At 36.9% G+C, this 20,258-nt stretch overlaps 1 protein-coding gene and 1 non-coding gene across 4 annotated transcripts in view; one reads left to right on the top strand and one right to left on the bottom strand.

Moving 5' to 3' along the window:
- The window catches only part of KIAA1328 (KIAA1328 ortholog), a 267,669-nt gene that overhangs the window by 36,607 nt on the left and 210,804 nt on the right, over window positions 1-20,258 (bottom strand). The window lies entirely within an intron of this gene.
- Window positions 901-973, top strand: TRNAE-CUC. Its single transcript has one exon. It is a non-coding gene; the product is annotated as a tRNA-Glu (tRNA).

Consider the following 20,258-nt stretch of genomic DNA (forward strand, 5'->3'; position numbering starts at 1 on the left):
TATAGAGTCCATGGAATTCTCCAGGCCAGAATACTGGAGTGGGTAGCTGATACCTTCTCTAGGGGATCTTCCCAACCAAGGGATCGAACCCCAGTCTCCTGCATTGCAGGCAGATTCTTTACTAGCTGAGCCACCAGGGAAGCCCAAGAATGCTGGAGTGGGAAACCTTTCCCTTCTCCAGGAGATCTTCTCAACCCAGGAATTGAACTGGGGTCTCCTGCATTGCAGGCAGGTTCTTTACCAGCTGAGCTGAACGGAAGCCCCTTCTGAGACTAAATCAGCTGTATCTCTCATTCCTTTTTAAATTAGTCAATGCCCATAGGGTATTCTCCACTTCAACTCATCCCAAGTTAGCAGAGCACTGCTATCCTTATATGTTTTATAGTTTTACCCTTTTTACCCAACACTTCCCATGCCCCCACGGCTTCTGGAACTTTCATCATATGAGATACTCAGCTGTATTTTGTCCTCCTCTTAGAGTACTTCCTCCATCTCCTGTTTTAACTGAAACCTGGCTCTTTCCTGAGTTCAATGCCTCCCCTACATTCTTCTCAGTGAGAACTGCTTATACTCAACGTACCCTATGAATTTTAGGGTCAAGAGGTAGTATTTGGACCATCATTGCTTCCATTTTTGGTTTTTGATCATTATTCTCCTGGTCTCTCATTAAACCTCTACTGCTCCGAGGATCCTGTCATCTGCTATACCACCCTTAACCTTTCTGCATCTATGTCATCCATCTACCCACACACTCTCAATCATGATGATAACACTTGATTTAGTCTTCTCCTTCAGTTCAACTGTTACCATCACACTTGCTAACGTCAACATTACATGAATGGCACTCAACCAGTACTCTTAGTTCTTTGACCTCTCAGGTCAAAGACTTTCTCAGGGAATTCCCTGATGGTCCAGTGGTTAAGACTTGGTGCTCTCACTGCCATGGGCCGGGGTTCAATCCCTGGTCAGGGAACTAAGATCTCACAAGCTGTGGGGTATGATCAAAAAAGGAAAAAAAAAATAGATTTTCTCAGCAAATCTTTCTTTTTATATCCTGGAGCTTGTGAACAGCCTCTCTTCTGAATTGAGTAATTCAAACATCCCACTACTTCCTGACACCCACATCTTACCCTCAAGCTTGTTTTTTCAGCTACTCCTACCATCTCTGCCCACTGGTCTCAATGGACCATTAATTCAAACAATCATTGTTCTAAGAATTGGGAACAAAGTGGTGAACAAGACAGCTCAAATTTCTGTCCTGGTGGGACTTTTAATAGCATACATTCTTCCCAACCTTTTTCTCTCTTATTTAACTTGAATTTCACGGCCTAGCATTCCCAAAACTCTTTTGACAATGCTTCTAAAAACACGTCCCCTGTATTTTTATCTACCCCCGACATCTGGCAAAATCATAACACTGCATGAACCAAATGTCTGTCTTTTCTGTGACTTATAGTTGGTAAACTTAGTGTAAAAAAAAACAAGATTAAAGAAACTAGCCAACATACAAACAGCAGATCCAATATAGATTCCCAGTTACTAACCTTAAGTGGGTGCTAAACATTTTCTGCAGAGCTACTGTACTTCTCTAATCAGCTGCTCTGCCCTTCCCATTTCCCTTTTCACAACTTAGGCTAAACAGATGGTCTTGCTTCCCATTTCAGAGAAAGGGGTCATAAAAGAAAAACTGTCTTCCCTTTGTCACTTTCCAAGTGTTTCAGCATTTATCACTTCCTCCTTTTACATGAAAGGAAGCGATCCTTCTCTTAGACAGGGCTAATCACTCCATCTGTACTTCTCAGGAACCTTTTAGCACTGACTCTCCACTCTAGAGCCTTCAATCTTTTCCTGCTTACTAGATAACTAAGAGCACTTAGGACATTCACACATTTCCATAACCACACCACTTCTCAATTTTTTCCAACCTGGCTTTCATCTTCTACTACTCTACTAAAATTGAACTCAGCAAATTCACCAGTGACTTCTGTGCTGCTAAATCCAATGGACATTTTATAGTCCTTGCTTTACATGTCTCTCCAGCATTCAATGTGGCTGACTACTTCCTTATAAACTTTAAACTGCTTTACTGAAGTAAAACATACATACAGAAACGTGATCCTATTTAAATCATTACAGCCAAGAGGTTTTTAGTTTAACAGTGTTGTGCAACTATCATAATTTGAGAACATTTCCTTGCCTGCCCCCTCCCAAGAAACCTTGTAGCCATCAGCAGTCACTCTCCACCTCACTCCTTGTGGTTGCCAAATAACACGCCACAGTATGGATATACCAGGCTTCCCTGGTGGCTCAGCAGTAGAGAATCTGCCTGCGATGCAAAAGACGCAGGACATGCAGGTTCAATCCCGGGGTCAGGAAGATCCCCTGGAGGAGGGTATCACAACCCAATCCAGTATTCTTGCCTACAGAATCCCATGGACAGAGGAGACTTGGCAGGCTACAATCCACAGGGTTGCAAAGAGTCAGACACAACTGAAGCAACTTAGCATATACACAATCATGGATATACCACATTTTATTTATCTGTTCATCACATGATAGATATTGGGCTGTTTCTTTCGGCAACTGTAAATAGTGCTGCTTTGAACAGTCATGTATGTGTTTTTAGTAAACACATGTTTTCATCTCTCTTGGGTGGATACCTAAGGATTGGATTATAAACTCTATGGTTAACTTTTTAAGGAACTGTCACACTGTTCTCCAAAGAGGATGTGTCATTTTATTTCAGAATTTGGAGGTCTTTTCTCTGGGACGATTAAGCTTCTTGGAAAAGAGACTTTCAGTATTCTGGGGGAGAGATTCGGTTTACTTCTGGAACAGGGAAGGAGGGTGACCTTTCTCCATTTGTAGACCTTGAGTTCATCCCCTTTTCAGTGCTACCTGTACATGCTAGGTCACTTCAGTCATGTCTGACTCTTTGCAACCTTTTGGACTGTAGCCCGCCAAGCTCCTCTGTCCATGGGGTTCTCCAGGCAAGAATACTGGAGTGGGTTGTCATGCCCTCCTCCAAGGTATCCTCCCAACCCAGGGATTGAACCTGTGTTGCTTATATCTCCTGCATTGGGGCTACTTGAAATCTTCCAAAGTCCTCTCTACTGAATTTATGTAGAGAATTCATCTCCAGTCTGTTGTCTGGGACTCATATTCCATACATGGACTGTAGCAGGAGTACTAGGTTTTTGGATTCTTGCTTCAGAAGTCCACCTCATACTATTTTTAGTTCTACCCCACATCACCACTCTTTATTGTTCACGTTGCTTCTAATTCCCAAACTTTTCAAAGTTCTGTGACATCAATCTCTCTTCATTTGTAAAGCCTTCTCAGTGCTTTCTCTGTGGTAGTTTCCTCTGTCCTGTCTAATAAGTTACTAATCCTCCATTCATTTTCCATTTTCCAAAATGTATAAAAATCTCTGGTACATTGATGACTCTTCTCCCATTTCTTTTGTGGATTTATGCCTTTAAATACATTCATTTACTCTCATCTTACTGGCGTCTCAGGAAATAGCAGAGATAAACACAAGTGTTCAATGAATCATCTTAGCTAGGAAATACATTTGCAGGAAGTTTCCATAAATTTCCAGGTTTATTATTAGACATTTCTGAGTTTTTTTCACTGCTATTATAAATGAGCTCTCCCTTACCCATTATATTTTTTAAATAGCTAATGTTGGTATCAAGATTTACAGTAATTGAGTTCTGAATATTGTTGAACTCTCTTAATTTTTAAGATTATTTTTTCAATAGATTTTTATGGGTTTTATGGGTGAACAGTTATATCGAATATAGATAATCATAAGGTTTATCTATTTTCCCATATTAGTATTACCTTTTCTTATATTATTGTATTGGCTAGAACTCCCAGGGAGTTGCTAAAACTACAATTTTCATAGGCACCTTTGTACAATTCTGATCTAATAGGAATTATTCTATGTTTTTTGCTATTAAGTATTTCCCATCTAGATATTCTTTATTACATTAAGAAGTGTTTTCTCTTTTGGCTTACTAAAATCAGAAATGAAAAGTTAATTCTACCAAGTAAACAACTTTTAAGTATAGACTGAAATGATAATATATATTTTTATCTTTGATATACTGTTGAGATATATTCTATTTCTGGCTTCCAAAATATATAGCAACCATGTTTTAATTCTTAGAATATATTCTGCTTGGGTACATAGAATTATTCTTTACATTTACTCTTAAATTAGACCTGTATGGTTACTTTGGGGTTTAAAACATCTATATTTATAGGGAATATTTGTTTATAATCTTTCTTATGTACAAATGGCCAATAAACACATGAAAAGATGCTCAAAATCACTAATTATTAGAGAAATGCAAATGAAAATGACAACGAGGTATCACCTTGCACCAGTAAGAACTGCCATCATAAAAAAAACCTGAAACAATAAATTCTGGAGAGGGAGTGGAGAAAAGTGAACACTCTTGTTCTGTTGGTGGGGATGTAAATTGATACAGCCACTATGGAGAACAGTATAGAGACTCCTTAGAAAACTAGGAATAAAACTACCATATGACCTCGCAATCCCATTACTGAGCATATACCCTGAAAAAACCATAACTGAAAAAGACACAAATACCACAATACTCAGAGTAGCACTACTTACAATAGCTAGGACATGGGGAAATAACCTAGACGTCCGTCGGCAGATGAATGGATAAAGAAGATGTGGTACATATATACAATGGAGTATTATTCAACCATAAAAAGGACGAATTTGAGTCAGTCTAGTGAGGTGGATGAACCTAGAGTCTGTTAGGTGAAGGAAGTCAGAAAGAGAAAAACAAATATCATATTGCAATGCTTATACATGGAATCTAGAAGAAATGCAAAAAGGAAAAATGGCTGCCTGAGGCGGCCTTACAAATAGCTGAGAAAGAAGAGAAGGGAAAGGCGAAGGAGAAAAGGAAAGATATACTCATCTGAATGCAGAGTTCCAAAGAATAGCAAGAACAGATAAGAAAGCTTTCCTAAGTGATCAATGCAAAGAAATAGAGAAAAACAATAGAATGGGACAGACTAGAGATCTCTTCAAGAAAATTAGAGATACCAAAGCAACATTTCATTCAAAGATGGGCATACAAAAGGACAGAAACGGTATGGATTTAACAGAAGCAGGATAGATTAATAAGTGGCAAGAATACATAGAAACACTAATCAAAAGAGATCTTAATGACCCAGATAACCACAGTGGTGTGATCACTCACCTAGAGCCAGATATCGTGAAATGCAAAGTCAGGTGGGCCTTAGGAAAGCATCACTATGAACAAAGCTAGTAGAGGTGATGGAATTCAAGCTGAGTCATTTCAAATTCTAAAAGATGATGCTGTGAAAGTGCTGCACTCAATAGGCCTGCAAACTTGGAAAACTCAGCAGTGGCCACAGGACTGGAAAGGGTCAGTTTTCATTCCAATCAGAAAGAAAGGCAATGCCAAAGAATGTTCAAACTACTACACAATGGCACTCATCTCACATGCTAGTAAAGTAATGCTCAAAATTCTCCAAGCCAGGCTTCAATAGTACGTGAACCATGAACTTCCAGATGTTCAAGTTGGATTTAGAAAAGGCAGAGGAACTGAGACCAAATTGCCTGCATCCACTGGATCACAGAAAAAGCAAGAGAGTTCCAGAAAAACATCTACTTCTGCTTCATTGACTATGCTAAAGCCTTTGACTGTGTGGATCACAACAAATTGTGGAAAAATTTTAGAGATATGGGAATACCAGACTACTTTACCTGCCTCCTGAGAAACCTGCGTGCAGGTCAAGAAGCAACAGTTAGAACCAGACATGGAAAAGCGGACTGGTTCAGAATTGGGAAAGGAGTATGTCAAGGCTGTATACTGTCACCCTGCTTATTTAACGTATATGCAGAATACATCATGTGAAATGCTGGGCTGGATGAAGCACAAGCTGGAATGAAGACCGCCAGGAAATAAATCAATAACCTCAGATATGCAGATGACACCACCGTTATGGCAGAAAGTGAAGAGGAACTAAAGAGCCTCTTGATGAAAGTAAAAGAGGAGAGTGAAAAAGTTGGCTTAAAACTCAACATTCAGAAAACTAAGATCACGGCATCCAGTCCCATCACTTCATGGCAAACAGGTAGGGAAACAATGGAAACAGTGACAGACTTTATTTTCTCGGGCTCCAAAATCACTGCAGATGGAGACTGCAGCCATGAAATTAAAAGATGCTTGCTCCTTGGAAGAAAAGTTATGAGCAACCTAGACAGCTTATTAAAAAGTAGAGACATTACTTTGCCAACAAAGGTTCATATAGTCAAAGCTATCGTTTTTTCCCAGTAGTCATGTATGGATGTGAGAGTTGGACCATAAAGAAGGCTGAATGCTGAATGATGCTTTTGAACTGTGGTGTTGGATAAGACTCTTGAGAGTCCCTTGGACTGCAAGGAGATCCAACCAGTCAATCCTAAAGGAAATCAGACCTGAATATTCATTGGAAGGACTGATGCTGAAGCTGGAGCTCCAGTACTTTGGCCATCTGAATCGAAGAGCTGACTCATTAGAAAAGACCGTTATGCTGGGAAAGATTGAAAGCAGGAGGAGAAGAGGGCGACAGAGGGTGTGATGGTTGGATGGCATCACGGACTCGATGGACATGAGTTTGAGAAAGCTCTGGAAGTTGGTGAAGGACAGGGAAGCCAGGCGTGCTACATTCCATGGGGTCTCAAAGAGTCAGACATAACTGAGCAACTGAACAGCAACAACCTATTTGCAGGGAAGGAGCAGAGACACAGATATAGAGAATGGACTTGTGGACAAAGTGGGGGAAGAAAACACTGGGATGGATGGAGAAAGTAGCATCGATATAGATATACACTACATTTGTAAAACAGACAGCTGGTGAGAAGTTGCTATATAATACAGAGAACCCAGACAGGTGGCTCTGTGATGATCTAAAGGAATGAGATGGGGCAGGGGAGGGAGGCTCAAGAAGGAAGGGATATAAGTTTTATGGCTGATTTGTGTTATTGTACAGCAAAAGTCATCACAACATTGTAAAGCAATTTTTCTCCAATTAAAAAAGAAAAATAAAAGAAAAAATTTCCTTCTCATGATTCTTTGAGGTTTCCCTGGTGGCTCAGATGGTAAAGAATCTGCCTGCAATGCAGGAGACGTGGGTTCAATCCCTGAGTCAGGAAGATCCTCTGGAGAAGAAAATGGCAATCCACTCCAGTATTCTTGCCTGGAAAATCCCATGGATAGAGGAGACTGGTGGGCTACGGTCCATGGTGTTGCAAAGAGTCAGACATGCCTGAGTGAGTAACACTATGATTCTTTATATCCCTATATATTATTCTTACCTCAGTGGGAGAAAAGGAATAGTACCAAGAAAGAATGAATTCATAAAGAAGGTAGAAGGATAACCAATTACCACACTGGGCTAGGAGTCCTAGAATAGGTCTTTCTTCTCAGGAATCCTAAAAGAGTTCCTCTTAAAAGTTTTCTACTTTTTAACTGCTAAAGCAAACCTAGGCTGGCATTCAGGTTTCTGAAAAATAGAAGATACAGTGTATTTTATAAGTGCTTTACAATTACTTGTCAACCATCAAGACAAAGGGTGATTAACTGAACTGTATACTTAAAATGGTTAAGTTGGTAAATTTAAGCTTTATACTGCTTTTCCACTATTTAAAATGAGGCTCCTTTGGAATGGACATGTACACTTTGCTATATTTAAAAATGGGTAATCTACTGTATAGCACAGGGAACTCTGCTCAATGTGATGTGACAGCCTAGATGGGAGGGGAGTTTGGAGGAGAATACATACATGTATATGTATGGTTGAGTCACTTTGCTGTTCACCTCAAACTATCACAACATTGTTAATCAGCTACACTCCAATATAAAACAAAAAGTTTTAAATTAAAGAAAAGAAAAACAGGTAGTCTTGAACGTGCCTGTGAGACTGCAGATCTCATAGGAGAACTACTCACATAGATGCAGAGACAGATAGGTGCAGAGACAGATAGGTGCAGACACAGGATTGAGGGTAATACGCAGAATCTTACCTTCTGTCTCTTGTTCTCCATTCAGCAGAGGTGCTATCATGAAAGGATTCTGCTAACCCTAATTTAATATATTTCTTCTTGAAGTGCATATAAGTCATAGAGTGAATATTATGCGAAGTCAGTGCAACTTGAAGGGAGGCTAAAGAATTTACCAGAACATCAATGAGTATATGGGAGACCCTCTAATCAACAATTTTGATATAACATATTAAAAAGCAAACATAACAAAGTAAAATTTCTTAGTTATGTTATATATGTCTTTCTATAATATTTACCTTTTCATCTGAGACTCAGTTTCCTACATAGGAAGAAGAAGGAACTAAAATGGTCACAATAATTTTGAAGAAGAAGACAAAATTGGATAGCTCATACAACATGGTTTTAAGACTTACTGTAAAGCTACATTAATCAAGACAATGTGGTATTAGTGAAGAATGGATATGCAGATTAACAGAAAAACATGAGTCCAGAAATATATCAAGACAAAAAATATAATAAACTGAGGTTTTTACAGATGCGAAGTCAATTGAGTAGAAAGGATAATCTTTTCAACAAATAGTGTTGCAACAACTAGACATATGTGAGCAAAAAAAAGAACTTGTAGCACAAATCTCACACCTTAACATAAAAATTAACCTTACCTTACATTAACCAAGAAAGACCACATTCTGGGCCATAAAATATATGTTAACAAACTGAAAAACTAGAAATCATATAAATCATATGCTGTCTGCCCTCAGAACATAATGGAAGTAAATTAGAAATCAGTAACAGAAAGATAACTGGAAAATCCCAGAATGCACAGAGTAATAAACTCTACACTTCTAAATAACCGATGGGTCAAAGAAGAAATCTTAAGATAAAATTAAGTAAGTTTTGAATTAAATAAAAATGAAAACATAACATACTAAACTTTGTGGGATGCAGTGAAAGTGGTGCTTAGAGGGAAATTTATAGCATTGAATGCATACATTAGAAAAAAGAAATCTAAAATCAGTCACCTAAGTATCTACTTTAGGAAACTAGAAACAGAAGAGAAAATTAATTCTAACGTAAGCAGAAGAGAAGAAATAATATGACGTAGAGCAGAAATCAGTGTAACTGAAAACAGAAAACAATAGAGAAAAATCAATGAAACAAAAAGCTAGTTCTTTTAAAAATCACTAAAATCAGTAAGTCTTTAGACAAATAATTAAGGGAAAAAAACAAAACAGATGGAAGAAATAACTCACACCAGAAAGGAAAGACAATATATCACTATAGACCCTGTGGACATTAAAAGGATAGTCAAAGAATATTATGAACTACGCTCACAAGTGTAATAACCTAGATGAAATGGAGCAATTCTTTAAGATGCAATCTGTCAAATCTCAAGATTTGGCAAGAAGAAATAGACAACTTGAATAGGCCTTAACTATTAAATAAATTGAATTGATAATTAATAAGATCTTCTAAAACAGAAAGCATAAGGTCCAGATGGGTTCACTGGTGAATTCTAGCAAACACTTCAGGAAGAAATTATACCAACTCTCTACAACCTTTTTCAGAGGACAGAAGCAGAGGGAATTCTTCTTAACACATTCTATGAGGCAGCATTACTATCATATCAAAACCAAAGGCATTACAAAAAAACCCACTGTAGACCAACCTCTATTATGAACATAGATGCAAAAATCCTCAATCAAGTGGGATTTATCTCAGATATGCAAGGCTGATTCAAATTTAAAAAAAAAAAAACTATAAATGTGGACCATCACATCAATAGGTTAACAAAAATTATCATAGCAATAGATCTGAAAAAGTATTTGACAAATTCAACACCTATTTGTGATAAAAAAAAAAAAACCTCCCAGTAAAGTAGGAATGAAGGGAACTTCCTCAACTTGATATGAATATCTACAAAAAACCTACAGCTAGCATCATACTTAATGTTGATAAACTTGAATTTTCCTACTAAGTTCATATACAAGGCAAGAATATCCTCTCACCACTCCTTTTCAACATCATATTGGAAATGCTAACTAATGTATTAAGACAAGAAAAGTAAATAAAAGGTATACAGACTGGAAAAGAAGAAATAAAACTGTCCTCGTACACAGAAGATACGATTTTCTATGTGGAAAATCCAAAAGAATCAACAAAATCCTCCTAAAACTAATAAGCAATTATAGCCAAGGTTGCAGCATACAAGACTGACAAAAGTCAACTGCTTTCTAGTACAGCAGAAACCAACAGATAGATTTTTGAAATAAAAATACTATTTACACTAGCACAATGCAAAATGAAATGCTTAGGTATAAATCTTAGGTAGAAGATATATATGAGGAAAACTACAAAACTGATGAACAAAGTAAAAAAAGAACTAAGTAAATGAAGAGGTATTCCATTTTCATGGATAAGAAGATAGTATTGTTAACTACAGATTCAACATAATCCCAATCAAAATCCCAACCTGATATGATAAACCCACAGCAAACATTATCCTCTATGGTGAAAAATTGAAAGCATTTCCCCTAAAGTCAGGAACAAGACAAGGGTGCCCACCCTCACCACTACTATTCAACATAGTTTTGGAAGTTCTAGTCACAGCAATCAGAGAAGAAAAAGAAATAAAAGGAACCCAGATTGGAAAAGAAGTAAAACTCTCACTGTTTGCAGATGACATGATCCTCTACACCGAAAACCCTAAAGACACCACCAGAAAATTACTAGAGCTAATCAATGAATATAGTAAAGTTGCAGGATATAAAATTAATACACAGAAATCCCTTGCATTCCTATACACTAACAATGAGAAAACAGAAAGAGAAATTAAGGAAACAATTCCATTCACCATTGTGATGAAAAGAGTAAAATATTTAGGAATAAATCTACCTAAGGAAACAAAAGACCTATATATAGAAAACTATAAAACACTGATGAAAGAAATCAAAGATGACACAAATAAATGGAGAAATACACCATGTTCATGGATCAGAAGAATCAATATAGTGAACATGAATATACTACCCAAAGCAATCTACAGATTCAATGCAATCCCTATCAAGCTACCAACGGTATTTTTCAGAGAACTAGAACAAATAATTTCACAATTTGTATGGAAATACAAAAAAACTCAAATAGTCAAAGCAATCTTGAAAAAGAAGAATAGAACTGGAGGAATCAACCTGCCTGACTTCAGATTATACTACACTACAAAGTTACAGTCATCAAGACAGAATGGTACTGGCACAAAGACAGAAATACAGATCAATGGAACAAAATAGAAAGCCCAGGGATAAATCCATGCACCTATGGACACCTTATCTTTGACAAAGGAGGCAAGAATATACAATGGAGAAAAAACAGTCTCTTTAACAAGTGGTGCTGGGGAAACTGGCCAACACCTGTAAAAGAATGAAACTAGAACACTTTCTAACACCATACACAAAAATAAACTCAAAATGGATTAAAGATCTAAATGTAAGACCAGAAACTACAAAACTCCTAGAGGAAACAGAGGCAAAATACTCTCTGACATAAATCACAGCAGAATCCTCTATGACCCACCTCCCAAAGTAATGGATATAAAAGCAAAAATAAACAAATAGGACCTAATTAAACTTAAAAGTTTTTGAACAATGAAGGAAACTATAAGCCAGGTGAAAAGACAGCTTTCAGAATGAGAGAAAATAACAGCAAATGGAGCAACTGACAAAAAATTAATCTCAAAAATATACAAGCAGCTTATGTAGCTCAATACCAGAAAAATAAACGACCCAATCAAAAAATGGGCCAAAAAACTTGGCAGACATTTCTTCAAAGAAGACATATAGATGGCTAACAAACACATGAAAAGATGCTCAACATCACTCATTATCAGAGAAATGCAAATCAAAACCACAATGAGGTACTATTACACACCAGTCAGAATGGCTGCTATCAAAAAGTCTACAAACAATAAATGTTGGAGAGGGTGTGGGGAAAAGGGAACCTTCTTACCCTGTTGGTGGGAATGCAAACTAGTACAGCCACTATGGAGAACAGTGTGGAGATTCCTTAAAAAACTGGAAATAGAACTGCCATATGACCCAGCAATCCCACTGCTGGGCATACACACCAACGAAACCAGAACTGAAAGAGACATGTGTACCCCAATGTTCACCGCAGCACTGTTTATAATAGCCAGGACATGGAAGCAACCTAGATGTCCATTGGCAGGTGAATGGATAAGAAAGTTGTGGTACATATACACAGTGGAATATTATTCAGCTATTAAAAAGAATGCATTTGAGTCACTTCTAATGAGGTGGATGAAACTGGAGCCTATTATACAGAATAAAGTAAGTCAGAAAGAAAAACACCAATACAGTATATTAATGCATATATATGGAATTTAGATAGATGGTAACAATGATCCTATATGTGAGACAACAAGAGACACAGATATAAAGAACAGACCTTTGGACTCTGTGGGAGAAGGCAAGGGTGGGATGATTTGAGAGAATAGCATTGAAACATGTATACTATCATATGCGAAATAGATGACCAGTCCAAGTTTGATTCATGAAACGGGGCACTCAAAGCCAGTGCACTGGGACAACCCTAAGGGATGGGATGGGGAGGGAGGTGGGAGGGGGGTTCAGGATGGGGGACACATGTACACCCATAGCTGATTCATGTCAATGTATGGCAAAAACCACTACAATATTGTAAAGTAATTAGCCTCCAATTAAAATAAATAAATAAATTTTAAAAATTCCCAACATGCTATTTTGTGGATATTGAGAAACTGATTCTAAAGTTAATGTGTAGAGGCAAAAGATCCAGAATATAAAACACAGAAATGAAGGAGAAAAACAAAGTTGAAGACCAATTCTATCTGTCTTCAAGACTTACTATAAAGCTACAGTAATGAAGAGAGTGTGGTATTGGCAAAAAGAAACAGACAAGTAGATCAGTGAAACAGAATACAGAGCCCACATAAATACAATCAATTGATCTCCGACAAAAGAACACAGACAATGAAATGGAGCAAAGATAACCTTTTCAATACATACTTGAAGATAGCCTGGAACAACTAGATATGCAGAAAAATGAATCTGGACACAGGCCTTATACCTATCACAATAATTAACTCAAAATGCAAAGTGCAAAACTATAAAGCTCCTAGAAGATAAATAGGAGGAAATGTGAATGACCTTGAGTATAATAATTACTCCTTAAACACCACACCAAATCCACTATTCATGAAAGAAATAATTGATAAGATGGACTTCATTAAAATGAAAAAACATCAGCTCTGCAAAAGACAATGTCAAGAGAACTGGAAGATACATCACAAACTGGGAGAGAATATTTGCAAAATCCATATCCGATAAAAGATTATCAAAAATATACAAAGAACCCTGACAACTCAACAATATGAAAACAAATGATCTGATTAAAAAAATGGACTAAAGATCTTAACAGACAGACATATTTCTAAAGAAGACATACAGATGGCGAATAAGCATATGAAAAGATGCCCACATCTATGTCATCAAGAAAATGCAAATTAAAACAATGAGATACCACTCCACACCTGTGTGTGTTTGTGTGTTAGTCGCTCAGTTGGGTCTAACTCTTTGCGACCCCATGGTCTGTCCATGGGATTCTCCAGGCAAGAATACTGGAGTGGGTTGCCACTTCTTACTCTACCACACCTATGAAAATGGCCTAAATCTGGAATACTGACAAAACTCATTGCTAGTGAGGATGTGCAGCAGCATGAACTCTCACTTATTGCTAGTGGAAATGTAAAATGGCACAGCCACTTTAGAACACAAACTGGCAGTTTCTTAGAAGACTAAACATATTCTTAGCCTATGGTCCCGTAATCATGCTCCTTGACATTTACCCAAAAGCTTAAAACTTAGTCCACACAAAAACTTGCATATAGATGTTTACAGCAGCCTTACTCATAACAGATAAAACTTGGAAGCAACCAAGAGGTTCATTAGAAAGTAAATGGACAAATAATGATGTGAATGAATGTGGAACAACCAGACAAGGAATATTATTCAGCACTAAAAACAAATGAACTATCAAGTCATAAAAAAAAATGGAGGGAGTTTACATATATATTACTAGGACAAAGTAGCCAATCTGGAAAGGTTACACACTGAATGATTCCATCTGTATGACATTCTAGAAAAGGCATAACTACAGAGACAGTAAAAAGATTGCTGGCTGACAGGAGCTGGGGGAGAGGGATGAACAGGCAGAGCACAGAGGGGTTTTATGGCACTGAGAATGCTCTGTATCGTACTGTAACTATGGATACATGCCATCATAAGTTTGCCTTAATTCAGAATGTAAACCACCAAGAGTGTACATAATGTAAACTATGGACTTTGGCTGATAATGATGTGTCAATGTTGGCTCATGCATCAGTTATAATAAACGTACCTCTCAAGTGGGGCCTGTTGATGTGGGCTGTGTTGATAATGGGGGAAGTTATGCAGTGTAGGGGCAGGGAGTACGTGAGAAATATCTTTATCTTTCTCTTAATTTTGCTGTGAACCCCAAACTGCTCTCTGGTATTTATAACATGCTGCTGCTAAGTCACTTCAGTTGTGTCTGACTCTGTGCAACCCCATAGACGGTAGCCCACCAGGCTCCTCCATCCCTGGGATTCTCCAGGTAAGAACACTGGAGTGGGTTGCCATGTCCTTCTCCAATGCATGAAAGTGAAAAGTGAAAGTGAAGTTGCTCAGCCAAGTCCGACTCTTGTGACCCCATGGACCATAGCCCACCAGGCTTCTCCGTCCATGGGATTTTCCAGGCCAAGAGTACTGGAGTGGGTTGCCATTTCCTTCTCTGGGCATTTATAACATATGTATAAATTAAATGTACAATAACAATAGCACAGAAGCTGGGAGGGGGAAAGTGAGAGTATACTGTTGTATGGGTCTTATATGTTGTTGTTTAGCTGCTAAGTTGTGTCTGACTCTTTTGCGATCCCATGGACTGTAGCCCACCAGACTCCTCTGTCCATGGGATTTCCCAGGCAAGAATACTGGAGTGGGTTGTCATTTCCTTCTCCAGGTTATCTTCCTCACCCAGGGATCGAACTCATGTCTTGATTCCTGGCAGGTGGACTGTTTACCACTCAGCCACCAGGGAAGCCAGTGGGTCTTATACCATACATTAAATGCATTAATATTACTTAAAGGTAGACTGTTCTAGTTATTTGAAACTATTGTGAATGGCACTGTTGCATTAATTTCAGTTTCCAATTGTTCAGTGTTAGTATATAAAAGTACTATTGAATTCTGAGTCGTTGGTCTTTTATCCTGTATCCCTTAATAAACTCCCTTAGTTCTAGGAACTTTTCTGTAGAGTACATGGGATTTTCTGTGTAGATCATCATTTCATCTTTGAATAGGGACAGTTTTATTTATCTTTTTCCAATTCTTCATCTGAAGTACTAGCATTTCTTATAGAGCAGGTCTGCAGGTGGTAAATTCTGTTTCCTTCATCTGAGAGTGTCTTCATTTCTTTTCCCCTCAAAGATATTATATTTCCACCGGAGCTAAAATTCTGAGTTGATCTTTCTTTTCCCTCAGCCCTTTAAAACTTCTATTATTCTTGGTTTCTGATGAGAAATATACAGATTTCAATTATTGCTCCCATATATGATATACACCATTTTTTTCCTGGCAATTCCCAGTATTGGAATTCTTTCTAGTTTTTACAAGTCTAATTATGATGTGTCTAGGAGAGACGTCTTCGAATTGATCTTGCTTGGGTTTGCTGAGTTTCTTGTTTTCTAGTGTCCTTTACTGAATATGAAATATTTTATTCTAATTTCTTTTTCTCTTTCTGGTATTTTTACAGGTCCATGAGGTTCTCTTTATATATCTTTTCCAGTCTTTTTTCTTCTCTCTGTTGTCCACACTAGATAATCTCTAGTGATTTATCTACAAGGTTAATAACCCTTTCCTCTATCATTTCTATTCTGCCATTAAGCTCATCAGTGGATTTTAAAATTTCAGTTACTCTTTCAGTTCTAAAATACTCATTTAGCTCTTTATATTTTCTATTTCTATGCTGAGATTGTCTATCTTTCCATTGTTTGAAGTGTGTTTGCCCTTACTTCATGAAGCATGGTTATGACAGTTGCTTTAATGCTGTCTAATAAATCCCAAGGTTTGGCATCTATTGATTGTCTTTTCTCTTGTAAGTTGAGATTTCCAAAGTTCTTCATATGCTGAGTAATTTCAGACTGTGTCCTGAACATTTTGAAAATTTATGTCATCTGGCTCCTGTCTGTGCTCAATCTCTCAGTCGTGTCCAACTCTTTGCAACCCCATGGGCTGTAGCCCACCCCACTTCTCTGTCCATGGACTTTTTCAGGCAAGAATACTGGAGTGGGTTGCTATTCCCTGCTCCAGAGGATCTTCCTGACCTAGGGATCAAGCCCATGTTTCTTGGTTCTCCTGCACTGGCAAGTGGACCCTTTACCACTTTGCCACCTGGTAAGTTGGTTTTGTTTAAATTCTAAAGAGACTGTTGATTTGCTTTGTTATGTTCTATTGCAGCAGGCATTCAACCAGGATTGGTTCAGGACACGGTTCCAAATTGTTTTCACAATTTTTTTTTTTTTTTTTTTACAATACCAGTTAAAATTTCAAAGTATTTGCAGTGCTACCTGGATCAGTCCCATATATGTCCTACCCAGCAAGCAGTGTGGAACCTGGGTAGTGGTCAACGCTCTAGTTCAAAGCCTGTGATCTGCTACCTAGAGAAGCTGTCAGAAATGTTTTTCTGTAAAGAATCAAATAGTAAATATTGTAGGCTTTGCTAGCCAAGAAGCAAAATTCATGAGAAGACTTTCTTCTACAACAAGAGAGAAAACAAATTCCACAAAGTTTTTATTGACAAAATTTAAAATGGAGTAATAATTGAGTATACTTTTTTCTTTTTCATTCAGGCCCACTAATGAAAAGAATTGTTTTTTGGGGAGGAGATAATTTCATTTAACTGGGGTTCAAAGTTAATGTTTCCTATCATCCAAATTTAAAATGTTCATTTGTTAATGCTAATCTACAATGAGATTTTAAAATATATTTCATATGTGAAAATGCAGATAGGTACCATTAAATAGTGATATTAATGTACAAGAATATGATTTTAATTGATAATATATAGAATTCGATTTGGTTCTTCTCTTAATATTTGCCTTTTAACATGTCATTACACTAAAGACTAATCACTCCAATTGATGGTTAGGTAGACCTGCACAGTTAAATTTTGCAACACAGAAATATCCTTTCTTTGCATTTGCATCCAAGACAGAAGACATTCCTGGAACTGTAGGTTGAGCTCAGAAATCACATTCATTATAAATTTGTATGAGAATGAAGTTCTTCCTTTTTTTAACTTTTGACAGCATGAGAAGTATAAAAAAACCTGGTATTTTTTTGTGATTCAAACGAAGTTAGCTGTCACTAAAATGACTATCACAGGACCAGTTTATATATAAGCATCTGTTTTGCCTTATCATTTTAGGTTGAATTCATTAAGAAACATTGTCAAAAGCTAATTTTCAAGGTGAATCAAGTGTTCAATAATAGAGGTCAAAGGGGATTTTTCTTATTCAGAAAAATCTCAATCTGTGTCCCCACCCCTGAAAATCACAAAACTAAAAAAAAAAAAATCAAAAAGTCCTTACCACTTCTAAGCCATTGAACTACTGTGCGGCAAGTCAGGATATTCATTCTTTATATCAAAAACTCATGGAACTGATGGTGGTTAAGGCCATGAGAAAAAATATATTTGGCTATTGACACTACTGATTCAATAACACATAATAAATTAAACTATTTTCCTCAAAGTAGCTGCTGACAAATAAAAGGATAAATAACCACATTTTAAATACCTTATTTTTTTTTTACAAGCTTTGTAAATAGGGTTAATTAAAATCTTTTTCAGCTCCACACATAATTTGCCACCATCAGCTGTAATACATCTTAGCAGATTCTACTTCAGGAGGTATTAATGTAGCATTTTCTTGAAAATATTCTTGCCTGTAATTGTTTCCCATAGACGTTCATGTTCATGGAAGGTAATTCTTCAGTCACTGGTATGGATTTGGCACTGACTCCAACTGAACCATATCCAAAACATCAGTCAACTCATTGAGTCAAGGAAAACCACCTGAAATCATTTGCCTTGTTTTTAAATTGAGTGTTGATGCTCCTCCCAGTATTAGCTTTTTAAGCAATTTTAGACACTAGAGATATCTAGAGTGCTCTCTTTTTGTAGCTCTCTCCTATCCACTCCTCTGCCCTGCAAACACTAGCCACCTTGGCATCATCAGGATTCCAATGCTGCCTTCTCAAGTCAGTGAACTTGTTGGGATCCATGGAGGTTCCTGATTCATGGTCTAGAAATGTAATTGTAGAGCTAACCTCACTTATTTCTCCTCTTTTCATGGATAACTGTCCTTGATATGCAATATTTGAAAACAGTTGTTTCATGTCTTTTGTCTGCTTGTTTACTCATTCAGGTGGGAAAATGAATTCAATCCTTGTTACTCCATCTTGGTTGGAAAAGGAAGCACCTTGATCTAGACTTGGATTTCAAAAGCAAGCTTGAAGAACATGCTCTAAGTCACATTATATACAAAAGTAAACTCTAAATGGATTAAAGATGTAAATGTAAGACCTGAAATCATAAACTCCTAGAAGAAAACATAGGCAATACATTTTTTGACATCACTCTTAGGAGAAAAAAAATTTTTTTTGATATGTCTCCTCAGGCAAGGGAAATAAAAAGAGTTAAACATTTTTGATAGAGTAATATAAATCAATGAATATGAATCTCTTATATATTAGTTAAAAATAAAATCACTTGCAATATTAAAAAAAGCAAATATAAACAAATGGGACTACATCAGACTAAGAAGCTTTTGTACAACGAAGGAAACCATCAACAGAAGGAAAAGACAGCATACTAACTGGGAGAAGATATTTGCAAACATATCCAATAAGAAGTTAATATCCAAATACACAAAGAACTCATGTAACTCAACATTAAAAAAAAAAACAACCAATTAAAAAATGGGCAGAGGATCTGAACAGACATTTTTCCAAAGAACACCTGCAGATGGCCAACAGACACATGAAAAGATGCTCAACCTCACTGATCATCAGAGAAATGCAAATCAAAAGACCAATGAGATACCACCTCACACCTGTCAGAATGACTATTAACAAAAGTACAACAAATAGTTGAGTGTTGGCAAGGATGTGTAGAATGCACTGTTGGTAGGACTGTAAATTGGTGTGGCCACTATGGAAAACAGTATGAAGTATGTTTTCATACTTCAGTATGGAAAACATATGAAGGCTCTTTGTATGATACAGCAATTCCACTCTTGGAATTGAGTGTTTACACAAAGAAAACAAAAACAGTTATTTGAAAAGATATATATATGTACCCTAGTGTTCACTGCAGCATTCTTTAGAACAGTCAAGATCTGGAAGCAGCCTAATTCTCCACTGATAAGATAAATGGATAAAGAAGATACAGTGCGTGCATGTATATATAGATGTACACGCACACACTATATCTTTTATATATATGTGTATATGCATACACACACACTCAGACACTTATTCACAATGGAATGTTACTCAGCTATTAAAAAATTGCCTCTGACAACAACATGGATGATTCCAGAGGGCATCGTGCTAACTGAAATGTCAGACACAGACAAATACTGTATGATCTCATTTATATGTGGAATCTAAAAAACAATACAAACAAAACAAAATGAAAACAGAATCATAAATACAGAGAACAAGTGAATGGGTGTCTGAGGGGAGAGGGGTGGATGGATAAAACAGGAAAAGGGGATTAAGAGGTACAAACCTCCAGTTATAAAATAAATAAGCCACAGGGATATAACGTACAGGATAAGGAATATGGGCAATAATATTGCAATAATGTTGTATGGGGACAAACAGTTATTAGACTTACCAAGGTGGTCATTTCATACTATATGCAAATGCCAAATCACTATATACTACACCTGAAACCAACATGATATTATATATCAACTATATTATAATTAAAAAAATAATATGCCTTAAGAGAGTACCTTGCTTCCTTATGGTATTTATGCTTTGCCACTGGAGCTATTTAACCT

The sequence above is a fragment of the Cervus canadensis genome, chromosome 23 (assembly GCF_019320065.1).
Source record: "Cervus canadensis isolate Bull #8, Minnesota chromosome 23, ASM1932006v1, whole genome shotgun sequence".
NCBI classification, from domain to species: domain Eukaryota; kingdom Metazoa; phylum Chordata; class Mammalia; order Artiodactyla; family Cervidae; genus Cervus; species Cervus canadensis.